This window comes from Panthera tigris, chromosome A3 (genome assembly GCF_018350195.1).
Source record: "Panthera tigris isolate Pti1 chromosome A3, P.tigris_Pti1_mat1.1, whole genome shotgun sequence".
In the NCBI taxonomy this organism is placed as follows: domain Eukaryota; kingdom Metazoa; phylum Chordata; class Mammalia; order Carnivora; family Felidae; genus Panthera; species Panthera tigris.
In genome coordinates this window covers 106,045,413-106,058,980 of record NC_056662.1, presented here as the reverse complement: position 1 = coordinate 106,058,980, position 13,568 = coordinate 106,045,413, and the positions used below count along the sequence as shown (strand labels likewise).

The 13,568-nt window shown below is 37.4% G+C and overlaps 1 pseudogene; it reads left to right on the top strand.

Annotated features, from left to right (window-relative positions):
• Positions 1 to 4,409: 4,409 nt before the first annotated feature.
• Positions 4,410 to 13,329, top strand: LOC102972568 (annotated as a pseudogene).
• The last annotated feature ends 239 nt before the right edge of the window (positions 13,330 to 13,568 follow it).

The window sequence follows — 13,568 nt, the reverse complement described above, 5'->3', positions numbered from 1 at the left end:
CTGATTTTCTATACCCTTAGCCCACAGTTTTTAACGTTCCTCAGAATTGATTCACTTAAATTTTTTTAATGCTTATTTATTTTCAAAAGATAGAGTGTGAGTGGGGGAGGGGCAGAGAGAGAGGGAAACACTGAATGTGAAGCAGGCTCCAGGCTCCAAGCTGTATGCATGGCTTGAACTCACGAACTGTGAGATCGTGACCTGAGCTGAAGTCGGACACTTAACCAACTGAGCCACCCAGGTACCCCGAATTTATTCACATTAAATGAGTAGTATTTTATCCATTCACCAGGAAGGACAAGGGTTGGAGAGCTACTGTGACCACTTTCCGGATGCCATGTTTGTTTGTTTGTTTGTTTGTTTTTTGCTGCAACACAAAAATTGTCACTGTTGAAAACTGAAGCAACCCTGTCCAACGCATTTGTATTCTTGTGCCTCACAGATGACTTTGCTAGCCCAGGTACCAGTAAAGAGGACAGAAGAATGGCACAGTACTCTGTACTCTGAAGATTGCAATTCTTCTGGATTACATTGACATGATCAAACATTTCACTTAAAATGGAACTTCTCTGTCCATGTGGTTGGGTCAGGTAGGGCTTCCAAGCCCAGAGAGCATACTCTGCTAGAATGAGCTCCCATTGAAGAACTTATAGGGCCTGCGGTTGCCTTTCAGGATAAATTTTAGTTTGAAGTTCTTTTCCTGCAAGGAAATATCCATCTGGAACATCTCAATCTATGACAGAAGCTCTAATAAGGTGGATCCTAAAAGAGGAAGAAATCTGTATTCCTTTTTCTCAAGACTCTCCTTGGCCCCGCATATATTTTTACCTACGATCCAGCTATCACCTCTGTATACCAGGGAAATTTCAGAATAAGAGCTGTGGGTAGCCTCAAAAGTCCTGTTCTTTTTCACAGGGCAATGAGCCCTATTAAAATACTATCCATTTGCATTACTAAGTGTAATCATTCAACTCATTATTTTCCTAGCAATAAAAATCTACTCCAGGTTGATAAATCTATACTATATAGTCATAAAAGGGCTGGCATATTTTTTAAATTCCTCTTTAAAGGGACTTTGTTTTTTGAGCTAGAACTTTCTTCTCCAAACATCCCAAGGAAAGACTATGTTTTATTCATTTGATATTTACATTCGCCCTCCTAGTCTAGCATACCATGTGGAAAGCACTGATTGAATGTTAAATTGAATTAAATGCCTCCCATTCATTCTATTTCTACTTACACAAAATATGTCTCTCTGGTGTTTCTATCCTTCTCATTGGAGATACATAAAATAAATGTAATAACTCCTGAACATGAAAATTCTTAAAATGTTTGATGGCAGCTAATTTGTTCCTACCCTTTTGTGTTCTTCAGACCAAACAAAACACCTTCAATTCCTTTCAGTGTTTTCATATTTTAGGGAATTCACAATCCTTAATGCCTCACCACTTGGTCTTAGATCAGAGATTCTTAAAAGTCCATGAACACCTAGGAAATTCATAAATGGGTTTCAAGGAATACTGTAAACCTTCCGAAATTATATATAAAATTCTGTGTATGCATATTTTTTTTTCTGGGGAGATATCTATAATTTCTTTTAGATTCCTAATGAAATATTATCTGTGATCTCCCAAAGATAAGGAATCACTGATGGACAAGTTATTCAGTTTGTCATTGTTGATCTTAAAATGTGGTTCCCAAACTTGTGTATAATGCTGCAGTACAACCAGAGAGAGCACAGAAGAGTCGGTATTTCTCTTGTCAAATTGCTATTTTTCTATTAATGTAACTCAAGCTTCCAGTCACCTCTAAGTGTCATTTGATATTCTTAGTTAACATTAGTTTTATTTGTAAATAAAACTACTAACTCTCTTACCAACATACACATGGACACACACACACACAGACACACACACTTACACACCCAAAACTATATATAATCATTTTCAAGTTGATTTCTCCTGCTATTTTAATATATCTTTTAATGTGAAATGCATATTCTACATTTAAAATTCATCATGTTGACTTGGCTGTTCATAGTCATAGACACTTTCTTGCATCTTACTTCTTACATTAATTAACCTTTCTGGTTTCTAGTCATTTATAAATTTGATAACCATGTCTTCTCTCTCATCTTCCAAGTTGTTGATAAAACTGTTGACAGCTCTGTATCAGTCCATAAAAGACACTGCTATGAATCCATTAAGAGCCACACTCTTTGGGAGTTTATCAGTGGAGTATATTGCTATCAATAAATATTTTCCCATTGTTTTAGAAAATACACTATGAAAGATTTTAATAATGTCTAAATAAAATTAAGGGCTTATTCTATCCACAACATGCAATTTGCTAATTCTGTCACCACAGAAAATCAGGTTAGTTTGGACAAAACCTTACTGAACGTGGTATCATCATTTGACCTCCAGTTACTGACTTTTCCTTTTCAAATTTTTAGTTGGTAATTCCAGAACATCATAAATTTGAAATACTTACTGAAAGATCATCATGTCTAACAATACATTAATCCATAATAACTGTTTGCATAAAAGTGAGCATTTTAGAGTAGTCTAAGGTTTACTTTTACCTTTTAAAATGGATTACCTTCAGAAATTGGTCTTTAAAGCAACCAATTTTCTCTATGATATAGAAACAAGCATTTTAAGAAGAATCATAAAACTGACCCACCTTGGTATAATGAGCTTACTGTCATTCTTCCAATGGCAAAGTGATGATTCTTTATAATAAACACTGCCACACATATCATGGTGACTACATCATAATATATGGAATTGTCAAAACACTATGGTGTGCACCTGAAACGAATATAACATTGTATGTCAGCTATATTTCAATAAAACAAAACAAAGCAAAATAAGACAAAAATATTGCAACACATGATGTTGAATTATTTATGCAAAACTGAACACCATGGGTTTTATGAGATTTTCTTAAAAATGAACATTTTTTCCTTTATTGAATGGTGCATGACTGGAAGAAATAATGATGTAGAAAAAATAAATACTTATGAATTGCTGACCATATCAAGTATTTTAATGTATTTTATATCACAGGTGGTGAAAAATAATACTTCTAAAACTTCAAGAATTATATATAAATTAGATGCCTTATTAATTTCAATAGTACATAAAATGTGACATTGATTTATTCTGTGAACAATGGATTTATCTACAAATGTCAATAATTCGCTAGAACTAAAAATAAGTTAAGAGTACAGTTTGAATGTTGGGCTGTGGTGCAAGTGAAATAAGAGTAAATAAATAATTTAATTAATAAGAAAAATATGAAGCGTGAAACATATAATTGCAAATGCCTGTTGTTTACTTAAAAATCAATATGTTGCACCGAAAAATTTTTTCCACATTTTAGAAATATAAAAGCACACACACAAAAATTTTAAGAAAAAAATAAAATAAAGTTTAATATGTTTTCTATCAGTTTTTAAACTTTATGAAACATGTTTATAATTAAAACACATTTAATTGTTGCAGGAAAAAAACAGGAACTACTTCAAGAATAACCTTGGTCCTATATAATATCTAATTTTATTTGTTGAGATACAAACCATACTTCAGAATAAAAGGGCTGTCATCCAGGTTCCTAAAAAAGGTGAGGGCTAGAGATGCTAAGGTAACAGGAAATAAATCATGATAACTTTTTTTAATTTTCTTTTTTTAACATTTATTTATTTTTTGAGAGACGGAGAGAGAGCATGAGTGGGGGAGGGGCAGAGAGAGAGGGAGACACAGAATCCGAAGCAGGCTCCAGGCTCTGACCTGTCAGCACAGAGCCCCACATGGGGCTCGAACTCATGAACCGCGAGATCATGACCTGAGCCGAAGTGACACTTAAGCAACTGAGCCACCCAGACGCCCCTAAATCATGATAATTTAATTACATGCAATTTACCTCACGTATTTATAGCTGGGGAAGTTATCTGAAAAACTGGAAAAATGATTTGAAAGTTTGAGAAAGCTGAGGGCATGTTTTTAGATCAAGTGATATGTAAAGATCTATTGAGCCAAAGGAACTTTCGAACCTAAAATTGTTGAGTCCTTGCATGCATCCGCTCAAATGATACTAACATCCTTCTCACATCACCTCCATCAATACATTACCGCCTGCCTGCTTTCAAGCACATGTGTCCTGTCCACCTGAAGAATGACTATTTCTGTTAACATCAAATCCCTGTCCTCTTCCTACACTCTGCCTACAGCCTTCAGGGAAGATTCATAAAATTATCAGTCATTGAGTCCTGCCATTCTCTTAAGAATGGAAGGGAGTGGCTCTCTTTGGGTTTTAAATTCTGAGTTTAGAGGTTTATTTCTCCATGATAATGGAAATGCAGAGAACAGCAACAAAAATAAATAACATATCCTACTGCATAAAAGATGGGGATCTTCCGCTTTGGGTTCCATCGCTGGTCCTTCCCCTTCGGAGACGAGAGGTGGCGAAAGAGACTATGATGGGCAATGTTTGAATAAACTGTGTACTGAGCACAGAGGCTTGGCCTGCTCCTTACTAGTAGCACGTGCGTACAAATAATTTGTGGTGTAAATTCTGTGGCACACTACTTAGAAATAAGAAATGAACTACTGTTACACTCAACGGTATAGATAAATATCACAGACGTATAGATGAGAAAAAGGAGATGGTCACACAGAATACACAGTGTATGATTTTTTTTTCTATACGAATTCCACGAAGTGGCAAAATTAACCTATTATGATAGGTTACAGAGAATGCTGGTTACCCTGAGTGTGCAGGGTATTCACTGAAAAGGGGCATGATGAGCACTTCTGAAACATCATGTATCTTAATCTGGCCGCTGGTTACCTGAGTGCATATATACACGTAGAAGCTCCTAGAACTGCAGTTTACCACATTATACTTAAATCATTTAAAAGGCAATATTATTAACACAGGCAATTAAATATAAATCTGCATTAATTGCATGTTTTTCTTTTGTTTTTTTAAGCTATTCTAACAACTCAGCTAACCTACCACCTAAGACATTTTATTTTTTTTAATATTTATTTATTTATTTATTTATTTATTTATTTATTTATTTGAGAGAGACAGAGAGAGAGAGAGAGAGAGAGAGAGAATAGGAGGAGGGGGAGGGCAGAAAAAGAATCCCAAGTGGGCTCCCTGCTGATACAAGGTTCCATCCCATGTGAGATCAAGGGTCAGATGCTTCACCGACTGAGCCACTCAGGTGCCCCCACCTAAAACATTTTAAATCTTATTTATGGTGCCTCTCTTATATCCCAACTATTGTATCTAATTTTTATTCCACTTTTAATTTAAGCCACCTTTAACTATTTTTTAACTCAATTTAAATAACTTTTTTTAAAGAGGTATATATTAATTTGCATTTAACTAGAATTCTAAATTAGTGTACTTGTAATAAATTTTATGAAGATTCTGGGTTAAGACTTCAGAAACAGGGTTTAGAAGCAAAATCTTATAAAGCCCTTTATTTACACACAAGATTAATTATGATAGGATGCAAAAACTGTTACCTTTGAGTTTCTAAAAACCACTGTCTTTTTTCATGATTGGGAAAAAATCCTGATTTCAAATTAAGAAACATTGCATAGTATATCTTACGTAATAACATTTGGCAAGAAATTAATAGAAACATTTTTGTTACAGAAGTAAAATTTGTAGAATATTGTATTTAAATGTTTATTTTATAGTAAATAAAATTTTTGGTTAGGCATATGTAACTCTTCAATCGTGTGGGATGCAGATTAATGAGTCAGGATAGCAAAGAAATTCAAAATGTTGCCAAAGAACTCTATAATCTAGAGAACATCTTTCTCTCCCATCCAGTCATTTTTATCTCCCATAGTAGGAGAAAGAAAATATAGAAGAAAAACAACATCCACCAATATGTTGACGTTGTTGGAAGACCATGCAAATATTTCATAAAGAAAAGTCATACTTGGCCCCTGGGTTTTGCTTTCTCAGAAAAGGGAAATACATTTTTCTCTTTCTGAAATGTATGTTTCCAAGAAACAATAGTGATTCCTGGAATTAAACAGAAATCTAATGAAGCCGTAATTTTCCTAATGCCACATGATGCATGTGTGTGTTTTCGGTGATACCTTTCTCCCCCAAATGTCACAGAACTACTATGTGTGATGTATCACTCATGCTCATATTTAAATGAAACCTCTGCCTGGAAAAGTACATACTATCTTCCTAAAAATAATTACCTAAGAAGCACATTCCTTCTAATGTTTAAAACCTTGTAGGAATATACTCAACCTTCAAATTTCTTGCGCAGGGAGATTTGTGCTATAATAAGGGAAGTGGGGAATTGGAAAGATAATTGTGTGTGTGTGTGTGTGTGTGTGTGTGTGTGTGTGTGTGTTGTGTGAGAGAATGCACTAATGCATGCCTATCATCAAAGTCAGGAGAGGAATTTTGTGTACTTGTGACTGGGCAAAGAAAGAGGTCCTGTCATGGTGCTTAAAAAATAAAAATATGGAAGAATTCTTATTTTAATGATGAAACAATAAAGATGAACCTCAGTACAGTAGTTATAGGTGAATTATTAGCAATTTTCCTTCATTATTGCAGGGTGTCGGAATATATGGAAAGTGCCCAAGGTGTATTAGCTTTAAGAATGAATGACCATTGAATTCTCTTCATGATAAGTATAATCGTGGGATATAATAATATGGGATTTCTATTTCCCACAATCAGGCTCATGGAAACTAGAATTTTTGTGGGATGCCCAATTATTCCACTGCTGGAAGGTCAAGAGGGCACTGATGCTTCCAAAATATATAAACGACCAAGAATTATAAAATTCTATGTTCACCAGTGTAGAATTTTATAGAAATTACTATAATACCTTTTGAAGTTTGTCCCATTTATTCAGAATGTTGAGCAATGTATTCATAAGCTATGGATTCTAAATCATCTTCTCCCATTTCACTACGTAGCCTGAAAATACTCCAGCATAAATGAAACAGACTTTCCTACAGGGTACTGGAAACATTTCCAAATATGATATTTTTAATTAAGTGGAATTAATACTATGGAAAATAAGTAGATTATTGGTATTTCTATTGACTAGATTGCATAGACAGATTGCTTATGTTTGCTTTTCATAGATCTTCACTTATTAATCTTTTTTTAAAATTTATTTTATTTTAAGTTTATTTATTTATTTTGAGAGAGAGAGAGAGTGGGCACCGAGACAGAAGAGAGAGAGAGTCCCAAGTAGGCTCGGCACCATTAGTCCAGAGCCCAATGTGGGGCTTGAGCCCACAAACCATGAGATCATGACTGGAGCTGAAATCAAGAGCCGGCTGCCCAACCGACTGAGCCACCCAGGCGCCCCTTCATTTATTAATCTTTTAAACAAACTTTCTTGCCTTGGGGAAGATTTTCAAAGCATATGAGCATTCTAGCAGTCTTAATAGAACCACTACCTGAGTTATTGGCAGAACTCAGAAGAACCTGAATTCTTCTGATTAGAAATCAATATATGTGAACTAAGGTAGGGATACTTACACAGTAAAAGCTATTGTTGCTAATTCCCGTCCCCCGCCCCCACTTTTAACACTCATTTTTAATGTTTGAGGGGTATGGAGTTGAACAAATCTCTCATTCTGAATAAAGTTCAATGATCATTGGCTTTTTAAATTTTTTAATTGTTTTATTTCCCTGTCACCATGCCAACACCAGAAAAGAGCTATCTCTCAACTCATGTCTCTGGGTAACTTTCAAAATCAAAGAACATAGTGAAATAGATTAAATAACTCTAAAGTCATTTGTCTTCAAATATTACAAACAAAGAGGTTTAAAAGTCCACCTATGCTACTGTTTTCCTACCTGAATTTTAATTGCTGCTTTTGTGAGAACATCGCTCCCACTCTTCTTTATTGAAAATGGACCATTTTTACTTTGGCAGTTAAATTAGTGTTTTTTTTTCTTTTTTTCCCCACTTCACCTTAAAAACTGTTTCAATGGAAAAACGCTTTCCATCTCCCAAACAGCCAACTTATGAACAAATATATGCCTCACAACCTGGTTTTAAGTGGGGGAACTTGTTATATTAAACATGCCTATCTTTTAGTGACATTCTGGTGTCATCATTTACAGCATTAACAAGTTCTAAATGTCACTTTCCATTGCTAGGTTTAATTCCAGATCTTAGAAGGCACCATAGAGATAATTTATTCTAATAGTTGTAAGCACTTAGAAATGTATTTGTAGGTCCCTTTTCTCTTAAAAAAAAAAAAAGTCCATCCAAGTGCATTCTATAAATACATAATTGTGGTGTTTTCTGTTGAACAGGGGTAAGGATGGGGGTGAGGGACAGGTGGACGGACATTTGCTCGGTCACTCTCTATTCTGATCCCTAGGTGCCTCTGAGGTATACTCATGGAAGGTATATTCATGGAAGCTTTGATTGAAAATGTCAGAGCTAGTCTATTCACTTCATTTAAAGCTATAAAATGGATTTGTAAAGGGGAAGTAACTTGCAGAACTCAACGCACAGGCCAGTGGATATGAGACGTGAGTCTGATCTACTGAATCACTTACCTGCCTCATCTTGAATAGTGTTGTCTTGCACACTATTAAAGCAGTTAAGTCACAGAATGAAGCTCAAGTGATATGTGACATGTGAGCCCTTTGTCCCTGTCCTCTTTCTGCAAAATTGCTAAAAATTAATTATTAGGTGGATTTCAATGTGTAAAAATAACTGGCCAGATTAAAGGTATCATTGAATATTTCCAGTTTAAGTCCTCATAGCTTTGATTAGCTTTCTCATAAAAATAATCTACTCTTCCCTAAACCCATCAATGTATGGATTCATTTTGGAAAACCTTCTCTTAAAAACAAAGGAATGCTATCTTTGTGTTGACTATGAAACAGAGCTATTCCAATGTCCAAGGCCCACTGTCCAGTCGGTTGCTGGATAGGAACAAAAGGGAAGCGAGGGCAGGGAGAGATTCTAATTGTTATGAATTTTTTTTCCATTACAATTTTTGGCTTTCTCTAATTGGTATTCTTGTTTTGTTGTTGTTTTTCCTGCTTCTCAAGGTTGATCAAATGCCAGCTGGCTTCCTTGCTTCCACTGGAGGCTTGAGCTATGATTTTCAGGTTTATTGAAATGGAGAACATGAAAAAAAATCATCAGGAAATGCCTTTATACTGGTTTAGCATTAGCTGGAACAAATGGACTCACAGAATTTTCTGTCTCCAGTTTTCTCATTACGTATCCTGGTTGCTAAGGAAAACATGTTTGTTTTTAACATATCCAACAGAGAAATTATCAGAAATATCTTTTAAAAATGCAGCTTTCAAAAAATGTATTTTGATGCAGCCAGTTCATTAAAAATCATGCCATACATATCAGTGATCCCAAGTGTGAACTGCTTATGTTCTAACACATTTGATAATTGCAATTTATAAACAGAAATGAGTTTTCATAGTGCCTGAATAAAATCATAGTCACTTATCAAGGCGAGCTAATAACCCTTGTTTAATTGATAACATCACTAAAATATTGTATATATACAATGAACAACCAGAGCGAATATTATGACTTCAAACAAATAATGCTTCCATATTGAATTTTAATGACATACTACTTTTGATAGATGTAGATTACCAGATACAAAGTTACAACAAAATTAGCAACATTTTCAAAGTGATCTTGTTAGCCATTTCTCAAATTTGAATAATTTTAAAATTCCTTTTAAAGAAAAATGACTTTGAGCTATTCTTATAATAACATTTAACCTGTATGGGTATAAATAACGTATACACGACAAAGTTCTTATACATCTTATACATCTATTTAAAAAAAAGTATAATACAAGTAAAATTAAAGCATTAGAAGGGATTTTTTTCCTCTCACTATTTAAACATGGCAAGCACTTTTGAGTTGAGATGTTAACAACATACCCACTTTGCAGAGATTTAATGATACATGTTTCCCTTTTCTGAGCTCTGCAAATCTTTGCTTGATCAGCACAAATTAATATTCACTTAATGGGAAGGAATAATTCATATAGAAAATCTATACCACTTCTTTTCTGATCATAGCAATGATTAGAATACCATGGCACTGCTATGTAGCACCAAAGAATCATTGGCATACCTCAGAGATATTGTGGATTTAGTTCCAGACCACTGCAATAAAGCAAATGTTGAAATAAAGCAAGTCAAAGGGATTTTTGGTTTTCCAGGGCATACAGAAGTTATATGCACACTATACTATAGTCTGTTAAGTGTGCAACAGCATTATGTAAAAAAAAACCATTGTACATATCTTAATTAAAAAATACTTTATTGCTATAAAATACTAATAACCATCATCTGAGCTTTCAGTGAGTCATAGTCACTGATCACAGATCACCATAACAAATATAATAATACTTAAAAAGTTCGAAATACTATGAGAATTACCAAACACGGAGACAGGAAGTAAGCAAATGCTGTTGGAAAAAATGGCACCAACAGACTTGCTCTAGGCAGGGTTGCCACAAACCTTCAATTTGTAAAAAATGCAGGATCTGGGAAGTGCAATGAAGCAAAGAACAATAAAATGAGGTATGCCAGTATACACACAAATGAACACCTATTTGAATAACACCTATCAGTTCAGAGTAAAGAAGCTGTCACCTGTGACGTTTGTCTTTTTAAGTTTTGTGATGGAGAACACAGAATTAAAAAATTATTGTAGAAATCTTTGTGGAAGATTTCTATTGTAGAAAGAACACATTTTTTTTTTTTTTCAACTTTTTTTTTTTTTTTTTTTTTTTTTTTGGGACAGAGAGAGACAGAGCATGAACGGGGGAGGGGCAGAGAGAGAGGGAGACACAGAATCGGAAACAGGCTCCAGGCTCCGAGCCATCAGCCCAGAGCCTGACGCGGGGCTCGAACTCACGGACCGCGAGATCGTGACCTGGCTGAAGTCGGACGCTCAACCGACTGCGCCACCCAGGCGCCCCGAAAGAACACATTTTGGTGCCTCTCGGGTTTACCACACTCTAGCCTAACCTTGCTGGAATCTTGAATGTCTATGATTTTTAAATAACTTTAGTGTGATAAAATGTATATACGACTCCTCCATTCGAGGAGCACACGTCCATCAGTTTTGAGAGATGTATATGCTGAGAACCCACCATGACAAGATACAAATGCTGTTTCTATCAACTACAGAAGTGTGTTTCTGTCCCTCTGCAGTCCATGTGCTAGCTAGCTACTGTGATATTCTATCACTACGCATCGGTTTGCATTTCAGAGTTTTTATTGGATATGTACTATTTTGTGTCTGATTTCCTTCACTAAGAATAACGACTTTGAGTTTCATCTATCTTGTGGGCATTATCAGTTCGTTCCTTTCTCTTTGCTGTAGAGTTTGAATCTCTGTGATTTTATCTCTGCTGTATATCCTTAAACATTTTAAAATTATTGTTTATTTAATGTTTATTTTTGAGAGAGAGAGATAGAGTATGAGTGGGGAAAAGGTAGACAGAGAGGGAGACACAGAATCTGAAGCAGGCTCCAGGCTCCGAGCTGTCAGCACAGAGCCCTACATAGGGCTCAAATCCACAAATCCATGAGATCATGACCTGAGCTGAAGTCAGGCACCCAACCAACTGAGCCACCCAGGCCCCACTAAAAATTTCCTTAAATGTTTATTTATTTTTGGGAGAGACAAAGTGTGAGCGGGGGAGGGACAGTGAGAAGGAGACACAGAATCTGAAGCAGGTTCCAGGGGAAAGAAAGGTGGTAAAAAGCAGATCAAGAGGGGCAGCCTGATGTCAGAGGCCAGATACTCCCCCTTGCAAGCTTTTGGCTTCTGAAGTCTTGTCGCTTGTATAAGCCTGCAGCCAGGAACCAGAAGCTTGACTGTACTAGCCCCGCCCAAGCAGGAAACACATTTGTATAAAAGGCCAGTAAAACCTAAGCTAGGTGCTCAGCCTTTGGAGATGACTCCGCTGGACAGGCACCAGTGCGAAATAAACAGTCTTTTCAGATTGCCTGATTGCATGTTGCCTGTCCCTTCCAGGGAGCCGAGTATTTGCTGTAACACGAGGCTCTGAGCTGTCAGCGCAGAGCCTGATGTGGGCTGAACTCACAAACCTGGAGGTCATGACCTGAGCCAAAGTTGGACCCGTTTAACCCTTTGCTGTAGATCTAATAACAGTAGAGCTTGAGAATCTCTACGTTGGGTGAGTGGTTCACTGGCAGATGACCTAGAGACATGTGTTTCTGAAGTTGTGAAAAAGGAACAATAAGGAGTTCAACCTGTAGCGGATTCCGGGCCCCACCGTCACACCCACGCAGGAGGTGCCACAACCAGCAGCCTGCCCCTGTCCCCGCCCTGCCAGGAGAGTGGCAAGGTCAAGACCAGCAGCTGCCCACCTCCCGCACCCTCAGCGCTGCGGACATCAAGGCCCACACCTCGACAGGCAGGAGCGTAGGGAGCTACAGCCCGGTGGCCTCACATCGGTAGTGCTTGTCCCCAGGGAACAAAGAAGTCAACACAAGGAAGGTTTTAAGAACACAAAAGTGGTTCAGTGTAAGAAACGGATATGGTTTCATCAACAGGAATGACACCAAGGAAGATGTAATTGTACATCACACTGTCATAAAGAAGAATAACCCTGGAAGGATCGTGGCAGGGTAGGTGACCAGGGATGGTGGAGTTTGATGTTGAAGGAGAAAAGGGTGTGGAGGCAGCAAATGTGGCAGGCCCTGGCGGAGCTCCAGGGCAAAGCAGTAAATATGCAGCCGACCGTGACCTTGAGAGATGCCCTCGACGTGACAGGGGTCCTCCATGCAATTCCCAGCAAAATTACCCAAATAGTGAGAGTAGGGCAAAGAAGGAGGGATCAGACCATGTTCCAGAAGGCCAGGCCCCACAGCGCCGCCCTCCGGCAGGCCACCGTTCCCACCTACCTGCTTGCAGAGACCCACTGGGAGTCAGCCACAGCCTTCCGACCCTCCAGCACAGGGAGAGGTAATGGAGGGAGCGGACAACCAGAGTGCAGGAGAACAAGGTAGGCCAGTGAGAGAGTATATTGGGGGTACAGAGCACAGTTCCGGAGGGATTCTCGGAGCCAACCACAGGCTAGGGAGAATCAATGCAGAAGATATGGAAAATCAAGGAGATGAGACCCAATGTCAAGCAGCCACCTCAACATAGGTACTGTGGCTACTTCAATCCCCTACACAGATGCCGGGAAAACCCTAAGGCACAAGCTGTCGAAGAGACCAGCTGAGAATTCATCAATCAGCTCCCAGGCTGAGCAGGGTGGGGCTGAGTAAATGCCAGCTTACCAACTCTACCATCGTCTGATTTAGTCACCCAACATGAAGAAATTAATATGAAATTCCAGCAAGAAGAAATGAACAAAAGATTGGAGCAGAAGATCTTAAGTGCTTGCCTTTTGCTCATGGACCAGATAAACAGGATTATCTGCATTATCTATGTAGCAAGGGGCTTTTATAATTTTTACCTAAAGACGCCCCTTTTTGGTAATGACAAACATGTTTGTTTGTTTGTT